Raw genomic sequence first — 21,924 nt, 5'->3', positions numbered from 1 at the left:
CTACACCAGGGCCGCCCAGAGGATTCAGGGGGTCTGGGGTCTTCGGCGGCGGGGGGCCCCCGCTGTCTAATTGCCGCCGAAGACCTGGCGCTTCGGCAGCAGGTCCCGGGGCGGAAGAACCCCCCGCTGCGGGTCTTCAGGGCACTTCGGCGGCGGGTCCCGGAGCGGAAGGACCTGCCGCCCCCGAATTGCTGCCGAAGACCCGGAGCGGAAGAAGCTCCGGGGGCCCAGGCCCCACGAGAGTTTTCCGGGGCCCCCGGAGCGAGTGAAGGACCCCGCTCCCAGGGCCCCGAAAAACTCTCATGGGGGCCCCTGCGGGGCCTGGGGCAAATTGCCCCCCCCTCCCCTCTGGGCGGCCCTGCCCCACACGACGGTAGCCCTGCAACACAGCACATCTGTTTATAGGGTATACAGAATCTGGTCCTAAAATCACTGGTAGGGCTTCCTTTGCTAAACCTATTTTTAAAGGAATATTTATACAGTAAATGCATGCAAACAGTAGTTGCACATGTATACAGTGTGGTGGTAAATTAAAATTCATTTGTTCTCCATTCATCTATAAAAAAAGTGCTAGTATTTTTTAAAAGGTCTCTTCTCCTTTTATGTCCTACATATGAAAATGTGATGCAATGGAAATACAAGTCAATATAACTACAAGCATATTGTTACGTGGTTATTGACAAACTAGGATATATGCTGTCAATTCTGTCTCCATAAATACTCATCTTATTTTATTTAAATAAAAAGTATGATTAAGATTCGATGGAAATTATTAAAATTGTTCTTAATGCATCTTTTTGTTTAAAAGACTTTTTTGAAAATGTAACTGAAAAATCAACCCAATATAAACCATGTACCATTTATTAAATTTGTTCATACTGGGTTGGATTTAAGCAAGCTGCATATATGCCAAAAGGTTTAAAATGCCTAAAAACTAGCCCTTTATTTGTTTTATCACTTAAGCTGGTCTACTTAAAAGTAGCTCCCTGTAATTTAAAAGTAATCAATCACTTAAAGACAAGCTGATCTTTCTATTTACCCAAGCCAGACAAAGATTGCTTTTTCAATTTTATATGGACTCAATATCTAGTGGATGAAAAAACAACTAAAGTGCAAGAGTAATTGAAGTTGTCTGTTACTTAGCCTGATGTGTAAACAAGACAGCAGATTTACAACTTTGAAAACTTAGTGCACCTAACCTGTATAAAACACGTCTAACAACCAATCAGAAAAGCCTGTCTTTTGTATTGACTAAGTTTCTGTTACATGCTTACACGTTGTTCCAATTATTATCCATTTTAGCCATTACCAATGCACCTATTACTGTAGTATCTTGCAGCCATTCATTTTTTAAACCCAAAACATTAAAACAAAAATATTTTATACAGAACAAACCCAGGAAAAGTAACCAATCACTATAGTGAACCTGCAATTTGTACAATTCATGTTTTCAAGTGCTCCTCTGCTAGACATCACAAACAGTACATGTTGGGTGAGCAGTGTGCCATACTATCCAGGGAAAATGGCAGCTTTGTAAGGCCAGAAAGAAAATAAACCATTTCACAACAGGAAGATGCTCAAGGGCTGAGGAAACTGCCTATCTTCCATGCAGTGTAACTTTTTACAGAGGGTCTGGGTCCTCTCCCCATTTTTGCAGAGGGCCTGATACCCTAAGTTCTGAAGTTAGTTTCACTCTTGGCACTAGTAACTAGAGCTTAAGTGAAGAACAGATTTTTCAGTTGAAAAGTTGGAAATCATTGTTTTGGGTTGAACTAAACATTTAGTTCAACCCAAAACAAAATGTTTTGTTTTGATTTAGAGCATGTTTAAGCTTTTTCAAATTTTAAAAAATAAAATTAAAGGAAATATTGAAATGAAAAACCACTTAACACCACAAAATCAAAACATTTTATTTAAAAAATATATTGAAACAAAACATCTCAGTTTTAGGGGATTTTTTTAAAATGAACATTTGAGAGAAATGAGCAAAACATTTGTGTCACTGAATCCACATTTTTCACTGAAAAAAGAATTAGTGAAAAACTTTAACCCAGCTCCACCAGTAACTCTACCATGCAATTCAATTGGAGGGAGCTGGGGAAAGAGATCCCAGGACTAGCCTTTCTTCCAAGATATACCTAAATTGCAATCCAGAGGTGTGATTACAGCATATGTAGAGTTCACAGTCAAGAAGTGGTCTCCTACCCACTGAAGAGGGGCAATTGGTATCTTCCACCTATGATCACCACTAAATGTGGTTCCCCATTGATGATGTAAGGGGTTCCTCAGACGAAAGCATGTGAAGGGGGATTTTTAGCTTGACGGACCCCCTCTTTTCTCTCTGAATTCAATTCATCCTAGGAAGCAAGTCTCAAGTTTGTAAAGTACCATTCTATTCATTACAAATTGAGAACTATGTCAAGTAGAAATAATGGGGGCCTTAATTACTCCGTCAAAAAACCATTCCAGGAAAGGCTCATTGGTATAGAATTAAGGTACAACAAAGAAATCAAATAAATAGGTAGTCCATTTGAACACAATGTGAGTATCCAATGGTTAGAGCAGGAACTGGGAGTCAGGACTCCTGCATTCTATTCCAGGTTCTGCACAACTGATTCCATGACCTTGGGCAAGTCCCTTCACTTCTATGTGTGTTGGCTTATTCATTTGCAAATCAAACATTATACTACCCGTCTACCACAGTGGTGACTAGAACTTTCAGGAATTCATTAATAGTTGCAAAACAAATCATGGAGCTGATGATGAAAAAAAACTGTCAGTGTTAGTCAAAGTGCTGTAAAATGATATGGTTTCAACTCCTCCAACACCTAGAGATATATAGATTCATACAGTCTAGGTCCAGAAGGGACCATTGTGATTATCTAGTCTGACCTCCTGTATAACACATGCCATAGAACTTCCTCAAAATAATTCCTAGAGCATATCTTTTAGAAAAACATCCAATCCTGATTTTAAAATGGTCAGAGATAGAGAATCTACCACAACCTTTGGTAAATTGTTCCAATGATTAATTACTCGTGCTGTTAAAAAATTACGTCTTATTTCCAGTCTGACTTGTCTAGCTTCATCTTCCAGGAATTGGATCATGTTATACCTTTCTCTACTAGACTGAAGTGCTCATTATTAAATATTTGTTCCCCATGTAGAGACCTGGTCTACATTATGAGTTTAGTTCGAATTTAGCAGTGTTAAATCGAATTAACCCTGCACCCGTCCACACAATGAAGCTATTTACTTCGACATAAAGGGCTCTTAAAATCGATTTCTGTACTCCTCCCCGACCAGGGGAGTAGCACCAAAATCGACATTGCCATTTCGAATTAGGGTTAGTGTGGCCGCAATTCGACGGTATTGGCCTCCGGGAGCTATCCCACAGTGCACCATTGTGACCGCTCTGGACAGCAATCTGAACTCGGATGCACTGGCTAGGTAGACAGGAAAAGCCCCGCGAACTTTTGAATTTCATTTCCTGTTTGCCCAGTGTGGAGCGCTGATCAGCACAGGTGACCATGCAGAGCTCATCAGCACAGCCAGAATCAAAAAAGAGCTCCAGCATGGACCGTACGGGAGATACTGAATCTGATCTCTGTATGGGGAGATGAATCTGTTCTATCAGAACTCCGTTCCAAAAGACAAAATGCCAAAACATTTGAAAAAATCTCCAAGGCCATGATGGACAGAGGCCACAACAGGGACTCAGCACAGTGCTGCGTGAAACTTAAGGAGCTGAGACAAGCGTACCAGAAAGCCAAAGAATCAAATGGACGCTCACGGAGGGAGGGGCGACTGATGGCTGTAGCTATCCCACAGTTCCCGCACTCTCCGAAAACCATTTGAATTCTGGGTTGAGCTCCCAATGCCTGAAGGGTCAAAAACATTGTCGCGGGGGTTCAGGGTATATGTCGTCAGACCCCTCCCGGCCCCCGTGAAAGCAAAGGGAAAAAAGTTGTTTCTCGCCTTTTTTCACTGTCACCGTATGTCTACTGGATGCTGCTGGCAGACGCGGTGCTGCAGCGCTACACAGCAGCATCCCCTTGCCTTGCCTTGCCTTGCCTTGCCTTGCCGACGGCAGACGGTGCAGTATGACTGGTAACCATCATCGTTGTCCCGTGGATGCTCCTGGCTGGCCTTGGTGAGGTCGGTTGGGGACAAAAAAGGGAATGACTCCAGGTCATTCTCTTCTTTAAGTTTTGTGTAATGGAGATTCAGTCCTGCCTGGAATATCATGCCAGCTGGAGGCTTCTGCCTCAGGCTGCTCTCCCAGTCGGCAGCACCGCGCGGTCGCACCTACCTCAGCCTACCCCTTGCTCCCAGGGCTCACAATCAGATACTTAGACCTCTACATTTTGCTGCAAATAAAAAAATTAAGCTGCTGTTTAGAACTGTCCCCCAACATACATATCCTGGGACATTTTGTATTTTACCAGTGTCAACCAAAGGCCCACACACAAATGGAGATTCAATCCTGCCTGTGCTTCTATCCTAGTGCTTATCACAGATTCCCATTTTCAGCTATAGGCTGAGCAAGTGCAGAATGGTGGTTCACTCGACTTCGCTGTAAGCCAACCGCCCTCCCCTCCCCCCCTTTGACCTCTGCTTGCAAAGGCAATAAAGTCAGTGTTGTTTCAAATTCATGCATTCTTTATTACTTCATCACACAAATGGGGGGATAACTGCCAAGGTAGCCCGGGAGGGGTGGGGGAGGAGGGAAGCAATGGGTGGGGTTGTTGTAGGGGCACCCCCTAGAATGGCATGCAGCTCATCATTTCTGCGGGATGTCTGGGGCTCTGACCCGGAGCGGCCGTTTGCCTCTCTGGTTCTTTAGTAGGCTTGCCTGAAATTCTAGGCAGGACTGACTCTCCATTAGACAAAACTTAAAGAAGAGAATGACCTGGGGAGTCATTCCCATTTTTGTCCAGGCGCCCCTGACCGACCTCACCGAGGCCGGCCAGGAGCACCCATGACAGCAGCAGATGGTACAGTATGACTGGTAACCGTCTTTGCCAACTTGCAAAGCAGCAGACAGTACAGTATGGCTGGTAACCGTCTTTGCTAACTTGCAAAGGCAAGGGGATGCTGCTGTGTAGCGCTGCAGTACCGCGTCTGTCAGCAGCATCTACAGTGACAGTGAAAAAAGGCTGAACGGGCTCCATGGTTGCCATGCTATGGCGTCTGCCCGGGCAATCCAGGGAAAAGGGTGCGAAATGATTGTCTGCCGTTGCTTTCACGGAGGGAGGATTGACTGACGACATTTACCCATAACCACCCGCGACAAATTTTTGGCCCCATCAGGCATTGAGATCTCAACCCAGAATTCCAATGGGCGGGGGAGACTGCGGGAACTGTGGGATAGCTACCCACAGTGCAACGCTCCGGAAGTCGACGCTAGCCTTGGTACATGGACGCACACCGCCGAATTAATGTGCTTAGTGTGGCCGCATGCACTCGACTTTATACAATCGGTTGCCAAAAATCGAATTCTGTAAATTCGGAGTAATCCCGTAGTGTAGACATACCCTAATAGACTGTAATCAAGTCACTCCTTAACTTTCTTTTTGTTAAACAAAATAGATTGAACTCTGAGTTTATCATGATAAGGCATGCTTTCTAATCCTTTAATCATTCTCGTGGCTCTTCTCTGAACCCTCTCCAATTTATCAACATCCTTCTTGAATGGTGGGCACCAAAACTGGACACAGTATTCCAGCAGTAGTCACGCCAGTGCCAAAGACAGAGATGAAATCACCTCTCAATCCCTACTCAAGATTCCCTTGTTTGGGCAACCCAGAATTGCATTAGCTCTTTTGGCCATACTAAGAGCTCATGTTCAGCTGATTATCTAACACAATCCCAAAAACATTTTCAGAGAATTGCTTCCCAGGATAGAGTCCCCCTTCCCGTAAGTATGGCCTACATTCTTTGTTCGTAGATGGATAAATTTATAAAAGTCTGTACACTATTACTTTTATTAACTAAACTTGTATTCTCATCCAAAATATCAAGTTTGTTTGACAGGAGCTGTTCTTCATAAATCCATGTTGATTTGCATTAATTACGTTACCCTCCTTTAGTTCTTTATTAATTGAGTCCCATATCAACCACTCAATTTATTGCCTGGGATTGATGTCAGGCTGACAACCTATAATTACCTGGCTTACTCTATTTATCCTTTTTAAAGAGGGGCACATCATTAGCTTTCTTACAGTCTTTTGGAAATTCCCCAGTTCTCCAAAACTTATTAAAAATTGCCATTAATGGTCCAGATTCAGGGAATGATTGCAGCACACATTCAGTAAAGGTGGGTAAATTGTGGCAAACAAGTATGACAAAGAACTATGAACTTAGACTGGTGCGTGCACATGTAAGTAAAGATACTTGAATATCTAAACAGCAAGTTTAAATCTGATTAAACTAAAAATTTGGAGGAAACCACTGTGCAGCAAACAGCTCTAAAAAAAAAGGAAAAAGGTTACATTTCTACTTTTGGTACCCTCCACTTCCTATAGAGGATGAGAGTCCGGAAAATTAGATATACTGAACAAAAGCTGCTTTCCCAGAACAAATGTGTGTAAAGCATGGCACAGGAAACTGTATATACCAAACAGAAAATATGTTTTCTTGAACCTCTAAGGCCTGCCAACTCCCACCTGCTGCCTCCCTCCCCAGCCAAATCCCAATATCAGCTCTCTGATGCTTCTCTGATCCCAGCTGCCATCTACCTTCACTGCCAAATTCAAATCTTGGATACCTCCCAACTCCCAGTTGCCATTTTTCTCTCTGGATAGACTACAGTCTGAGTCTCCACGCTTCAGCTGCCATTTTCCCATCATCAAATGGACAATACAGACTAAATAGCCTCTAACCAATTTGTCCATTCTAAGCGGCTTCTCTTATACCTAAATGTAGGGAGTCTGCCTAAAAAACATGTTGCTCTACAGCATTAGACACTCCAATTACATTATTTTCCTCAGGTTCATTTAAAAAAAAAAAAACACAAAAGGACATTAGGCCAGATTCACCAGTACATTCGCTGACTGCTTTGCACCACTCAGGTAACACAAAGCAGCCATAAACCCTGTTAAGGTGGGTTTATGGCTGCTTTGTATTGCCTGAGGCATGACAAAGCAGCAGGAGCGCACCAGTGAACCCCAGTGATCCCAGACACCATGTACATCAGCAGATATTTTAGTAGTGGTTCATCTGTTTGCTGAGTGGCTTGTTTCTGACATTTTTCTGCTGTCTTTCTTTAGTTTCATTAATCACATCAGGGAATCAATCTAGGGAATGGTAAAAATCAACTGGCAATAGTAGAGGGAAGATTCTCTAATTATAGGTCCAGCAGAATGATACACACTGCAATATTGCCAGCACTAAACATTGACTAATTATGAGTCAAGCTCTAAAAAAAATAATCATGATTTTTTAAAATATAATACATTGTGGATTCTTTTAATTTACAGTCTGCTTATTGAGCCTTTAGGTTACACTCAGGTCACATTTACAAGCTTTTCTCTGCAACCATGAGGGCTAGAAACTTAGCTTTCAGTTAAAAAAAAAAAAGTAAGATTCTCACTAAATCACGTCCTCCAGATGTTCAGGTTTTACGTAACATAGCAAATATCACAAGATTCATGATAAAAATGTCAGTTGGCCACACTCCCTCTAGAAACCTTGCAGTTATATTAAAGATGTTGTCATTAAAGAGCCAAGGAACTATTAGTGCTGTTTACCTGCCGAGTTCATTCTCCAAGACTGCATGCTTGAGAACAGTGTTGATAAGGGAAGACGTGTAAAGATCCCCTTAATGAAATGAAACACTTCCCAAAAGAAGTAAACTGCGGTAAACTGAGGTAAACTGCTGTAAACTGAGGTAAAACTATTAAAGATTTGGGGAAATATCTAGTACTGGGGATAAATGACCAAGGAAATACAAAACCAAAAGGCACATCAGGGCTCCCAAGTTGTATTTTTTCTTCCAAATTATGTTTATAGTCTACATATTTCTAATGTGTCCATCACAAGAATATGTAAGAACCAGTAGATGTTTGCTCTCCCAATATAACCATGCCAATACATAAAACAATAACTATACCATGGATTCCAGCAGCAGGTTTTGATAATGGATACACCTATCTCAAACAACCACTGTATATCAGGTGTGAAATTCAATTTCTTATGAACCAATATACAACAAGAAATGTACGTTTTACCACATTATCTATGGATATGTTAACATGCAAAAGGTCGAAGCTTAAATATTGTTTTTCATGGTGGTGACACACTTAGTCATTTAATACTCAACAAGACATTAGCAGTTGCATGAATAAAATAAACAGATGAAAGGTCTAATGACTAATGGAAATTGCCAGCAGCCACTACTAACAGAAGTAAACCTGATAGAAGGATCCCATAGGTTTCTCTGAGCACTTACTGAATAAAGTAGAAGAAGAAGGAGATTAGAATATTCCCAATTTAGCTATTTTTCTATCACAAACTAACTTTAAAAAGATGTTTCCTGGGCAGACTATAGTTCCTCTATTATTATGAACATTTTCATAGATCAGGGGTCGGCAACGTTTGGCACGCGGCTCGCCAGGGTAAGCACCCTGGCGGGCCAGGCCAGTTTTATTTACCTGCTGATGCGGCAGGTTCGGCTGATCGCGGCCCCCAGTGGCCGCGGTTCGCCGTCCCGGGCCAATGGGGGCGGCGAGAAGCCGCGGCCCGCGCCGCTTCCCGCCGCCCCCATTGGCCCGGGACAGCGAACCGCGGCCAGTGGGGGCCGCGATTGGCCGAACCTGCCGCGTCAGCAGGTAAATAAACTGGCCCGGCCCGCCAGGGTAATCACCCTGCCAAATGTTGCCGACCCCTGTTATAGATGATTATCCAGGCACCTATATTAAAAAAGTCATCCAGCCAAGAGTCTGGCTCACTTCCTTTGTGAAAGAAGCAGACAGAAGTGGTGTAACAAATATAAATGAGACAAGTCACAATTCTGTAGAACTTCTTGCATCATCGTGAGACTGGCTCTAGTCCCAGCCAAAATCTCATCACTGTCCTAAAGAAGACCCTGATCCTGTAACCAAGTAACCTGATGCAGGTGAGTTGTTTTAATTGGTTAACTATTTGCAAGACCAGGGGCTAAAATCAGCCTGATTTTCAGAGGTGCTGAGAATCTACCAATGCCACTGAAACCAAGGAATGCGTTACTTACCATGCACACACATCCCATCATCTGTTACATTAGGTGGGAAGCTGATCTGATGCTCTTGCTTGAGGCTGAGTCAGTGCCTCCCCTCCCGGAAACAAATTCCATGTACTCAGAGAGGGGTGTGACTTTGGAGGGAAAGGAGAAAAGCCGAGGAGCTGGCTGCAGTGGCACTGACCCTGTATTAATGCCAGCAACACCTAGGGAAGGGAGGCCACAGGTGCTGTCAAAAGTCTTCTGAGATGCCCAAGCACAAGGAAGTGTTTCCTATAGTAACAGGACCCTCTGGATTACGAGGCTCTTCGTATGCTTCCCAGTTGGTTAGCAACACTATACAGCATACAGCTGAGATGTGCACAAGGAGTATATCTACATTGCAATAAAACACGTGAAGCTGGCTCATGTCAGCTGACTTGGGGCTTGGGCTGCGGGACTATAAAATTGAAGTGTAGATGTTCAGGCTCGGGGTACAGCCTGAATGGCTACATTGCAATTTTATAGCCCCAGAGCCCAAGTCCACATCAGCTGACATGAGCCAGCTTCACGTGTTTTATTGCAATGTAGACATGCAGTAAAACCTCAGAGTTACGAACACCTCAGGAATGGAGGTTGTTCATAACTCGGAAATGTTCGTAATGCTGAACAAAACGTTATGGTTGTACTTTCAAAAGTTTACAACTGAACATTGACTTAATACAGCTTTGAAACTTTCGATGCAGAAGAAAAATGCTGCCTTCCTTTTTTTTTTTTTTTTTTTTTTTTTTTTAATACTTTACGTTTAACACAGTACTGTACTGTATTTGCTTTTTTCTTTTCCATCTCTGCTGCTCCTTGATTGTGTACTTCTGGTTCCAAATGAGGTGTGTGGTTGACTGCTCAGTTCATAACTCTGGTGTTCGTAATTCTGAGGTTCTACAGTAACTCCTCACTTAAAGTCGTCCCAGTTAACGTTGTTTCATTGCTGATCAATTAGAGAACATGCTCGTTTAAAGTTGCGCAATGCTCCCTTATAACATTGTTTGGCAGCTGCCTGCTTTGTCCACTGCTTGCAGGAAGAGCAGCCCGTTGGAGGTAGCTGGTGGGGGCTTGGAACCAGGGGGACCAGAAGCCCCCCATCAGCTCCCCAATCCCCTAAGTTCCCTGTGTGGCAGCCACCCAGCAGGCTATCAACTGCCAGCAGTTCAACTGCCATGTGCTGCTCCTGCGAGCCTCCTGCTTGCTGTACAAGGGGGAAGGAAAGAGGGGGGCTAATGTCAGGGTGTCCCCCGTCACCCTGCTCCTGCCCCCCTGCTTATCCCATCTCAATAGAGCTCAGGACTCAGGGCTCAGGACGGAGGGAGCTTGCTGATCTACTAAAAAGGCAATGTACTTAGAGTGGGGTCAGTGTACTTAAAGGGGCAATGCGCATCTCTCTCACACACACACACACAGGCGAGAGTCTCTGTCTGCCATGCTGTCTCCCTTCCCTCCATTTGTGCTGTCTTGTTGTTAATGTAGCCTCACACTCTACAATGTGTTAACCCTTCGGGCTCAGCTGTTCTAGTTCATCATTTAGTAGTAAGGCATTCCCTGGGAAATATCCCACCCTCTGACTTCACCATCTCAACCAAGCTTCACAATTATAATTGCTGTGTACAGTATTAAATTGTTTGTTTAAAACGTATACTGTGTATGTGTGTGTATATATATATACATATATACATATACACACATATATATATACATATACACACATATATATATATATATACACACATATATATATATATACACACACACACACACAGTATACGTTTTAAACAAACAATTTAATACTGTACATACTGTACAGTGTGTGTATATGTGTGTATATAGAGAGAGAGAGAGAGTATATATATATATATATATGTAAGTCTTTTGTCTGGCGAAAAAAATTCCCTGGAACCTAACCCCCCCATTTACATTAATTCTTATGGGGAAATTGGATTCACTTAACATCGTTTTGCCTAAAGTCGCATTTTTCAGGAACATAACTACAACGTTAAGCGAGGAGTTACTGTACTATACTCTAAGGGGCCAATCCACCCACTGACACCAAAGACATCCATTGACTTTGATGGGTGTAGGATCAGGCTTTAATAGCCTATTAATGTATACCTAGTTTTAGCTTATTGTATTTTAAATGCATATTATGTAGATTCATTTTGAAGTATTTAAAAATGTAATTAAGTTTAAAAACAGTATGTGATGTATAAAGTACAGGAAAGTCTAATGAAGGGGTCGGCAACCTCTGGCACGCGGCTCGCCAGGGTAAGCACCCTGGCAGGCCGGGCCAGTTTGTTTATATGCCGCGTCGGCAGGTTCAGCTGATTGCGGCTCCCACTAGCCGCAGTTCACCATCCCAGGCCAACAGGGGCGGTGGGAAGCCATGGACAGCACATCCCTTGCCCGCTCTGCTTCCCGCAGCCCCCATTGGCCTGGGATCAGCTGAACCTGCCGACGCGGCAAGTAAACAAATTGGCCCAGCCTGCCAGGGTGCTTACCCTGGTGAGCCACGTGCCAGAGGTTGCCGACCCCTGGTCTAATGGTATCAAAACATGCTGCTTATGCAGGAAAATAATGCAATCCTTGTTTGGTCCCTTGCCTCTGAGCAGACCGGAAGTGGGACAGCTGAAAGGGAGCATGCTCAGCCCTGTGGAATGAAAACCTTTGTGTTGCTCTCTAGCAACCCATCTGGTTAGTTTGCCAGTGACACTGACAGTCTGCCTTTGCCCAGAAGTTTTTCAGACATAAAGAAGGGTCTTGATAATGGGATGAAGGAGAGCAGAGTATGTACAGAAGGATCTTTTAGTTCACAGAGCCCTTCCCACTCCCCCACAAAAAAGGTATTTAGAAATATATAAAAAATAGTTACAGACAGGCTCTAGAATTGTGTCACGTTCACAGAATCCTGTTTCTCTTTCTGCATTAGCATCTGTTATGTGAGGGATGGAGGAGTACCTGGAGAAACACTATAATTCTAGATGCCGTGAACAAGGAGAAAGACTGGCACTCTGAGCTCTGAACCTGTATGCATGCTAGCAGTTGTAGAAATGGAGCTTTGTCTGGCCACCAAAGAACTATCTGGCCAGACAGGTGGGTCCAGACTTTCTAAAGAGCTCAGGACAAGATGTCCAGGGGCTCGGCAACCATAACCAGGGACAGATTTTCACAGGAGCTCATCTACCATTTAGAAACCTAAATAAGAACCATTTTTTTCCAAAGTGCTGAGCACCTAGCAGCTCCCATTGTGACTCTTATGCCCAGCTTTTAAAAGAGTTTAATACCAAAGGTGAAATCTGGCCATTTATTTTGGTGTCTAAATGGGAGCTGATTTCTTATGAAAATTTGGCCCCAATTGTGAGTGCTGCTCTCTTGTGAAAACTTTGGCTAAATGAATAGCTAAGAAGGATATCATGAGAGTTTAATCCACTTTTCCATCTTGCACATAGAAAATATTTTTGGTTTGGCTGTTGTTCTGTCACATTTTGTGCTACTAACGTACTAGTTTAAAATCTATTTAGCAGTCTCTGCTGAGTTTTTTTTTTTTTTTTCCTTTTCCTCTGTGCTGGTGCCCATAGCAACATCTACTGTGATGAGCTGTGAAGCTTCTGCAAAAGTTGCTATAGGGCAAACTCGACAGTACTATCCACTGTTTCAGAGTCATAAACTAGATAAAAGTGCATGAGTCACCCTAGTTGCTTGTAACTTTTCTGCTACATCTGTAGCTGTCTTCCTAGAGTTACTAGTAAATGAACTTGTTTCCAAAACTAGACTCTGAAGACTTCCCTGTTGCTGGCATTAACATATCTACTTTGAAAAATACAAAGTAGGATACTCACCAGCAGTACATTTGTAAATAGCCTGTCAGAGACAACTGACACTAAAATGTCACAGGCTTCCAATTTCTTTCTTTAGTAAATAAACCACCCTTTACACAAGGTCACACTATGGCAAGTTAACAATTTATAGAATGGGCTCAATTCACTTCCACTGAAATCCAGTGGTATTTGTCAGTGACTTCAAGTAGTGCAGAATAAGACCAATTATTTTACTTGATAGCTAACCCCTTACATGTTAGAAAGTTATGCCAATGTAATTGTGAAATATGACTACTTCTCACCTATATAGGCATCTTTCATCTGAGGATCACACCGCACTTGATAAACATTACTTAAGTCTCAAAACAGCCTTTTGAAATAGGTAAGCATAAGAATTATTACACTCATTTTACCAAGAAAGCTGAAACCCAGAGAGGTTAATGTGACTTGGCCAATGTCATATTGAGTACATCTCCAAACTAGGCTAAAAGGCATATATTAAAATAAGCTAGCAACATTTTAAAGACTTCCTTTTATCCTAGTTAACATATGTTTATGGTGAGAATGGCAGAGCGAGGAATAGAACTCAGTTCTGACTAGGTCTCCTGTTCTAAAAAGAAGTTTCTATATGAAAGCTTTACTTTCTTTTACCTTAATATCTGACTTCCTATCTCATTAAGTCTACAAATCTCAAAAACTGTAGTTATGCATCTTACACAAGCTCAACAGCAACTGTAAATATTTAACACAGTGCAGAGATTTAAGAGTATCTGAACTTTTACTTAATGGGAAAAATGCTAGCCAAATCAAAACAAAAGTAGAGACGTGACTCTCGCACCAATGCTAAACATGACATTCTTGTTTGTTTGTATACACCAAGTAACTCATCTACTTTTTATTTCTTCCTCGAGCATTTGGTCCTTTGTCTCTTTTTAGCATACTTGCCTGCCCCCCCTTCTCTGAAACAAAGAAAAAAGCTTTATTAAATATGGCAATTAAAATATCTATGTGAAACTCTAAACAAAAAGGTAATTTAATTCAGCCAAAAATGGGAGCCTAAAGTTAAGTTCCTAAATCCATATTCAGGCACCTGAATCAGTGGCATAATTTTCAGAAGTGTCAAGAATCCAGCAGCTGCAACCAACTTAAGTGTTTCAGCACTTTTGAAAATCATGTCACTTATTTAGGCATGGCCATAAGGAGTTAGGAGCATGATTTTAGACCAAATCATGGCCTATACTCAGTCTTTTGACAACATATAGAACTCTCACTGGTGGCTAATCCCTAATTCAGACTGATGGAAATGGGACTAACAGAAGTATTCCCCACATTCAACCCTCTGTTCCTTCTGCCACCCGTGAATACAGCCCAGTGGTGGGATTGTTGCATCAGAATGGGCAAAGGGATGCAGGGGTGTGAGGGAGACACACATGTAAGCAAAGTTATGTAGATATGAGGTAACAGAAAAAAACTCCTCCTTTTCAGTGACCAGATCTGAAGCATGGACACAGATAGGAGAAAAGAAAATGCCATTCCTGCTGCATCATTCGCTGAATCCCTGGAATCCTGTCTGCAAGTGTTCTCCAGGGTAGGAAGAGGATAGGCCAAGGGGATGGCCCCTTTCCATGTCATCATTCGCCCAGTCGACCCCATAGGAAAAACAAAAACAATGCAAGATACTGCAATGTTAAGCCAGTTAGCATTACCCTAGTCACTCTCCTGCTCCACTCTAATGCCCTCAAATAATGTAACCACTTGGACTCAGGAGACTTGGGTTCTATTCCTAGCTTGGCCACTAATCTGGTGGATAACCTTGGGCAAGTCATTTCACCACCCTGTGCCATCTGTAAAATAGGGATTATGATACTGACCTTTGTAAAGCACTTTCAGATCTGCTGATGGAAGAGCTATATAAGAGTTGGACATTATTATTATTATTGTATATATTTTACAGATGAGTAAATAGACACTCAGGTGACCTGAGTTGCTCAAGATGATATAGAGGACCTGTAAGAGTCAGAAACAAAACCTAGGACTCCTAATTTGTAGTCCCCTATCATAAACACATTCCCATCTACTGCATATTTAAGTACAGACTCATCATATTATCAATAATAATAATGCTTAGCATTTATGAAGGACTTTCCTGATCAGATGTAGATGGGTGTAAAATACTATTAAACCCAAATGGTAATGATTTACACCCACTTTGCCCTGGTGTAAATCACTGAACAGATGCAAGAAGATGGAAAATTTGTCACCTAATGGTTATAGTAGTATACAAACCTTATCTGATTAATCCATATGCAGTTAACAATCAGCCACTGGGATTTTACACTGAATGGCGGAAATATTAAAAATTTGAGTGCCACTGACTGTGAGGGATTAGTAATTTATTTATAATATACACAAGACAAAAATAGATTTAATGTTTTCAGAGGGTGCTGAGTCAAACTGCAAACATAGCATGCATCCTTGAAGGTAACTTTGGCAGCAAAGTCAAGCTTGGCTTTAGAAAATGTTGATGTTTTGAAGTGCTTTTGCTATCGGACGGCGGTGGTCTTTGGAGCTAATCAAGAGCTTGCATTACCATGTCTCTTCTCCCCAGCACTCACTGCCAACAGAAGTGAGACAGAGCAAAGCAAACACAAGTGGAAATGAACTGGAAGAGAGTGATTTCCTCACTACCACTTCTCTGAAGTGTTGTGGCAGTAATTGTGGAAGGACGCAAGTTTTAGGTCTATCTTACTGCATGGATATGTTATCTATGGTATGTAACTTTAAAAGATATAAACTGGAACATTTTCATACAAATCAGAAGAAACATGGCACTTTTTCCTTGGTTCTTCACACTAGTCACTTATTCTCAATATTTGTTTGTTTATTTTACCACAGATCAGGTGACTGGGCCCTTCCACATGCCTGAGCTGACTTTTCTTGAGGTTGTGCCTTCTATCAGTGACTGACAGGAATTGTCTCCCTCAAGATATCTGGCCTGTTCTCCAGCAGATGTTTCCTGCTCATTCTCTGAACTACTTGCCTGACTTCAGAGTTCCCAACTCTCACAATTTTGTTGAGTCTCATGATTTTGGTGTTTTTCTTAAAGCCCTGACCCCCTGGAATCATGTGATTCTGTGAGAATCTGGTAAGTAAAAAGTAAGTTTCTAGTCCTCATGGTTGCAGAAAAAACTTGAAAACATGATGCCAAACACCTATGACACCAGAAGATATAAAAAGAAACCCATATTTATTTATTTATTTTAAATTCATGATTTTTTAAGCCTATCTAATAATTTCTGGTGCTTGACTTATGATTTTTGAAAACTTGGGTTTGGCAATAATGTGACAACCTACATCCCAGATGCTACAGTTCTCCTACTATACCTGCCCTAGCCTGCTCCACCTCTCAGTAGCAGCAGCTCTCCTGCTCCTGGCCCCACCTCTTTGGTGCATGACCCCTTTTTAACCCCAGAATGTGTCTGTCTTTACCTGACTCACCTTAAAACTACCTCAGATGCCACAAAGACACCTCTATAAATCTCTCTCTGATATTTAAGTGTGCAAGTGTTATTGAAAGAAAAATGTATATACACCCTTTCACAAAGCTTTTACTGGGTTCTCTTCCTCACTAGTTTCCTCAGACACAATCTAAAAAAAAGGAATCTGCATCTGCACTTTTCTATCTCGTGTTCCAAATAACAGTCTCTTCCTACCTTACCATCAGGGATATATTAAATATAAACTTTCCAAAGGAATAAAGCACTATGCAGTTTTTTGTGTGTTTTTTGTTTTTTGTTTTTAATTTCTAAAACTGGTGTCAGACTGAAGCCAGCCAAGGAAAGTATTGTCCTGCCATGCCATAAGAATGATAGGAGGTGATGGATGTGGTTTAATTAGGCCACAACATTATTCCTTAAAATATCAGGGATTACCCAGTGATAAATTGGACAGTGCGAGTCGTCATCATTTCCTTAACCACTTCCACATAATCCCCAACCTGGTCCCAGCTATCCCGCTGCTGGAATCCTGCTACTTTCCCCTCCTATGAGGATTAAGGGGGCTATAAAAGGAGGGAGGGTGGCTCCCTGCTGTTCCAGATGTGGAAGCCCCAAACCTCCTTTCCTCAGCTCTATTAAGGGATGCTTTCCGCTAAATCCCCTTTGAATACATTGTATCTGATAATTATAACCCTTCCATATCAAGTGCCTGCACTGGACATCTGCCAGAGGTTTTACATACGGAGTTGCAATATTATAACCTAACCCCTCTGCTCCACCCCATTGGGTCTCAAACCTGCTGTGTCTTCTGCGACAGATATGACAATATCCTGGACGAACCTTATGGAAGTAAGATAAACATTACTGACTTAAGTTCAATGCCTTTTGGATCCATTTATTAAAAATGCAATTGTTTATGTGTTATTGTGAGATTGTATGTAATTTAGGACATGCCAATGTAATTTCTCTGGTTATCAGCTTTTTCAACTCCTGGAGAGGTGTGCATATACTAGTTGAAACTGGATTCTCCAGGGACCAACAGATGACCCCCCCCCCCCCACACACACACACACACACACACACACAAAGGGGGTTCTGGGTTTGGATAAATAGCCTGGTTTTAAACAGGCACAGGGCTTTTTTCTTGATTCAGCAAATGGACAGGACTTCTGATCCATGGATGACCCCAATCCTTAGCAAAGGGTTGAAAGGACTGGGCCTACTGAGGCCCCATAAGAGTGAGTGTTTGTTGTCAGAGAAACTGTGCCCCACTTGAAACCACAAGGAAACCTGTTGGGTGGAGTTTTGAAAGACTGCTCCCAACCAGAGCCCACGTTAGGGTTGAGATGGTCTCTGGTAAGCTTATTTGCATGCATGTAGGTTCTTTTCTTGATTGTAATGTGTTTTCTTTGTAATGCTTTTTACCTTAAGAGTAACTGTAGGCTTGCATAGGAAGTGCTGTGGGATAACTTAAAACTGTTGGCAATTACACTGTGTATCATCTCTGAGGGGAGAGGCAAGCAGGCCTGGTTAGGCAGACTGTCTTGTGCTAGAAAAATCACAGTATGGTCAGGGAATGATGCAGCCTGGAGATAGCCGGGTCAGGAGGTAGTGAGATGCAGGTCTCCACCCAATAGAGGTGACAGCCAGGGGAGCCAGAAGTCTGTAAATGGGTGCCCTCTTGCTGAACCAGTAAGGTAAAATACTGGTGCAGTTGCCCTGAACTGTGACAGCTTCCTCATAGTGGGGCAAAAAACCCCACCCTGCCTCAGTCAATCTAGTAGTGACAGGAAAATTCCTTCCCAATCCCCAAATAAAAACAGGTGACTGGCATAATGCCCACAGCAGGCCAGGAAGGAACCCAGCCCTCTTTCAGCTTTCATGGGGAAGTGGGTATTGCCACCTTATCTAGGTGAGAAAGAAGGCTTCTCTGTGATTGCAGGGGGTATAAATACCACCCCACTTCTAGACAGCTGGAACGGCAGTGACCCCCTCTCTGATCTGATCCTGCTACTTCCTGCTCCTACCAGGGCCGGCTCCAGGGTTTTGGCCGCCCCAAGCAGCCAAACAAAACAAAACAAAAAAAGCCGCGATCGTGATCTGCGGCGGCAATTCAGCGGGAGGTCCTTCGCTCCGAGCAGGAGTGAGGGACCCTCCGCCGAATTGCCGCCAAACAGCTGGATGTGCCGCCCCTCTCTGAAGTGGCCGCCCCAAGCACCTGCTTGGTAAGCTGGTGCCTGGAGCCGGCCCTGGCTCCAACCCACTCCATCTGGGTAAAACTTTCTCCTCTCTCCCTCTCTGCTACCAGTTTCACAGGGAACCCATAAAGGAGCAACAACCCCTTCTCTTCCAGCCAGCCGGATAAGGACCCACCACATACAGTTGAGATGAGTACATTTTATCATGTGTCCATGAAGTCATTCTCATCTAACTACAGACACAAATATTAAATATATACAATAGTGTTGTGTACAGTAGCTACCATGATACAGTGTGTCTAACAATAGCTTGTTTTGGTCAGTGGGAACTCAACCACACTGTCTCCTTATCACCTGAGTCACTACCACAAACATTTCCAAGAACAGCAAAAATAATGAGCCCTTTGCACTTCTATGGTGCCTTTCATCAGAAGACATTGAAATATTTTATACACACTAATTATGGCATGTGAGAAAGTATCCCTTTTGCACAGATGAGGAAATGGCAGCACAGAAAAGTTAGGTGGCTTACCCCAGGTCACACAGGAAGTTTTTGGCAGAGATAGAAATGGAACCCACAATTCCCCACTCTCAGTCCTATTTTCTAACCACCAAAATGCATGGTATTCGCTAGAGGACCTGAAAAGCTTTCAGGGGGATCAATCTATGCTCCCATGAGGCTTTTAATGTGGAGAAAACATTTCAAAACCTATTTCTCCCCCATCTTCCCCCAGCCAAGAAAAAAATAATCTACTCAGGCTGACTGAGAGGGTAAGTATTTGGAAGGGTTTTTTAGGATCTCAAGTCCACATTCCTTTCCCCCCATTCATTTAAAAAACAAATTCTGAAACTTAAAAAAAAAAAAAAAAAAACCACTCGAGTTTACTGTTTAAGGACTCAACGTATGCTTGCTCTTTCAGGCAGTCTGAGACTTCGGCCCAAGTCCCAAGCTAAAATGGATAGGAATCCAATCAACAAGAACACGAGGCATGGCATCTGTTCAGAACGTTACCTTACATTTCAGAAGCTCTTTCCCATACTTGGCTGGAGCCATTTAATTTCTTAGAAGAAATTCACCAGTTTTTGTTTTGTTTTACACTATCAAGTCTGCTGGGCAGATGGGAACCCTTTAGGTTGGCAGACAAGAATGAGCATAACAGGTGAACGACAGTGAACTTGTCTGCTTGGAAAGGCTTGCATCTCTGCCGAACACTTTTGACTCAGACCTGAAACACCATCTTTAAGAATAGGCATCCTCCTAAATATTATTATTTTCTTTCCCAAATGAGTTTATTAACTTAAGAAAAGAAAATGCTACAAATAAGAAACACTGTTGTCCTTTATGTAAATTATTTATATTATTCAATAAAGTTATTCTGCTAAAGGATTATTTTTCACTTTAACCCAACATAAATGATTTATAGTTCCAAAACTTCTCCAGTACTTTCCAAATTTAGCAATTTACTCTCTGAAAACAAAGCCCATAAATTTAAAAAAAGGGTTATGCTGAATCCCATTTTGTACTTAATTGTAACTTTCATTACCATGGGAAAAGGAGTTAGGTTTGTTTTTTAAATAGCAGGCATTTTAAATGAACATCACACACAGAGTAACTTTGAAATGCATGGATGATTTACTAGGCTACATTTTATCAACTCAGCAAATTTTGCAAACATATTTCTAATGTTACTCTCAACTTGTAATGTTACATACAGTTGCCTTGTTAATAAAACTCCTTTTATTCAAACTCAATTACTGAAATAACCTTGTGACTTACATTATGTTGATTACCATTACATTGGATAATTTTGTTAGCACATATTTGAAACAACATTTCCTAAAGGATCCTATAGCACTCAAGATAAAAAACAAATACAAGAAATCCCACAAAACTTTGTCTTGAATACAATTTTGGAACTTATATAAAATCAAAATATCTCAGATCTCGCTAAGATTTTCAGAAATATGTGCACAAATAAAAATCCTTCATATCGAGATAGAAGTCAGAACCACTGACTGTTGCCACAAGATAAAATTACATGCATCACAACAAAGGAATGCAAAAAGCTGTAATAAAGCTCAAATCAATGAAATAAATATGGACAAAAGAAAAAAGTGGATCCCCCCAAAATATGACTATCAAAAGAACAAAGCACACACAACAAAGAGCGTACAAACCCTGGACTCAAAATACGTATATTTGAAAAGGATGAGGACATATGGTTTTCTATTTTAGCTTGAAAAATAAGGGGGCACAGCAATGAGTCTTGCTGGCAGGCAAACTCACAGGCCCTGACCCTTCGACTCACCAGGAATTCAAACACAAAGCTCTTTTCATAGTGACCGTGCCATACATTCTCAAGATAAGGCGGCAAAATAAGGAGTAGTGGAGAAATGCCACAAAGATCACACTGCATGAACTGTTGATATAGATTGTTGTTCCCATATTCACCTATATGTTTGCTACAAACCTGATGCTGCTTACACACAGCTATTTTGCACCAAATATGAAGCTACAGCAATGTGAATTAGAAAAGGGACACACCTCCTGAAAAAGACAAACATGTACAAGCAGCAAGGAAAGTACTACCTCCTACCCAATTTTGTAAAGTTCAGAATTAACATACACTGCAAGGACAAATAATCTGCAAGACAGTAAGTTTCCAAAAAGGGTTGCTGTGTTAAAACAGAAGGGTTTGTAAAAACAACAATAGGTACATTTAAAACAATGTTTCAAATCTGGACTCACCACGAGAAAGCAACAGTTGCCTGAAGTTAGTGTGTTATTTTCTGCCCTGTTCCATTTCACATTTTGCCTACAGTTGTCCAACACTTAGTAGCTCAGAGCTGCCACACAGAGCCCCCTTCAGTGAGCTGGCTTATTAGCCTGTCAATTTGAGTCCCAGCTTCTGTATTCTGCAGCTCTGCACTTTGCTGAAGTTCTAATATAATTTCCATACGCTTCCTCCCTGCCTGAAGTAGGCGGTTTGTTCTCTCTGTTTAATAAATACTCAGATCACTTTTCTGGTACTCACAGGGATAAAGCTTTAAGTTGTTAGTCTTCTAGTTAAAGAGTTCTCACTAAGTAGTGGGTGGAGAAAACTAAGCTCAGTACAAGGAAACTCTGCGCATAATCACAACTGGAAGAAACTTCCTCCCTTTCT

Source organism: Emys orbicularis, chromosome 1 (assembly GCF_028017835.1).
Source record: "Emys orbicularis isolate rEmyOrb1 chromosome 1, rEmyOrb1.hap1, whole genome shotgun sequence".
Classification (NCBI taxonomy): domain Eukaryota; kingdom Metazoa; phylum Chordata; order Testudines; family Emydidae; genus Emys; species Emys orbicularis.
This window is presented reverse-complemented; position numbering follows the sequence as displayed.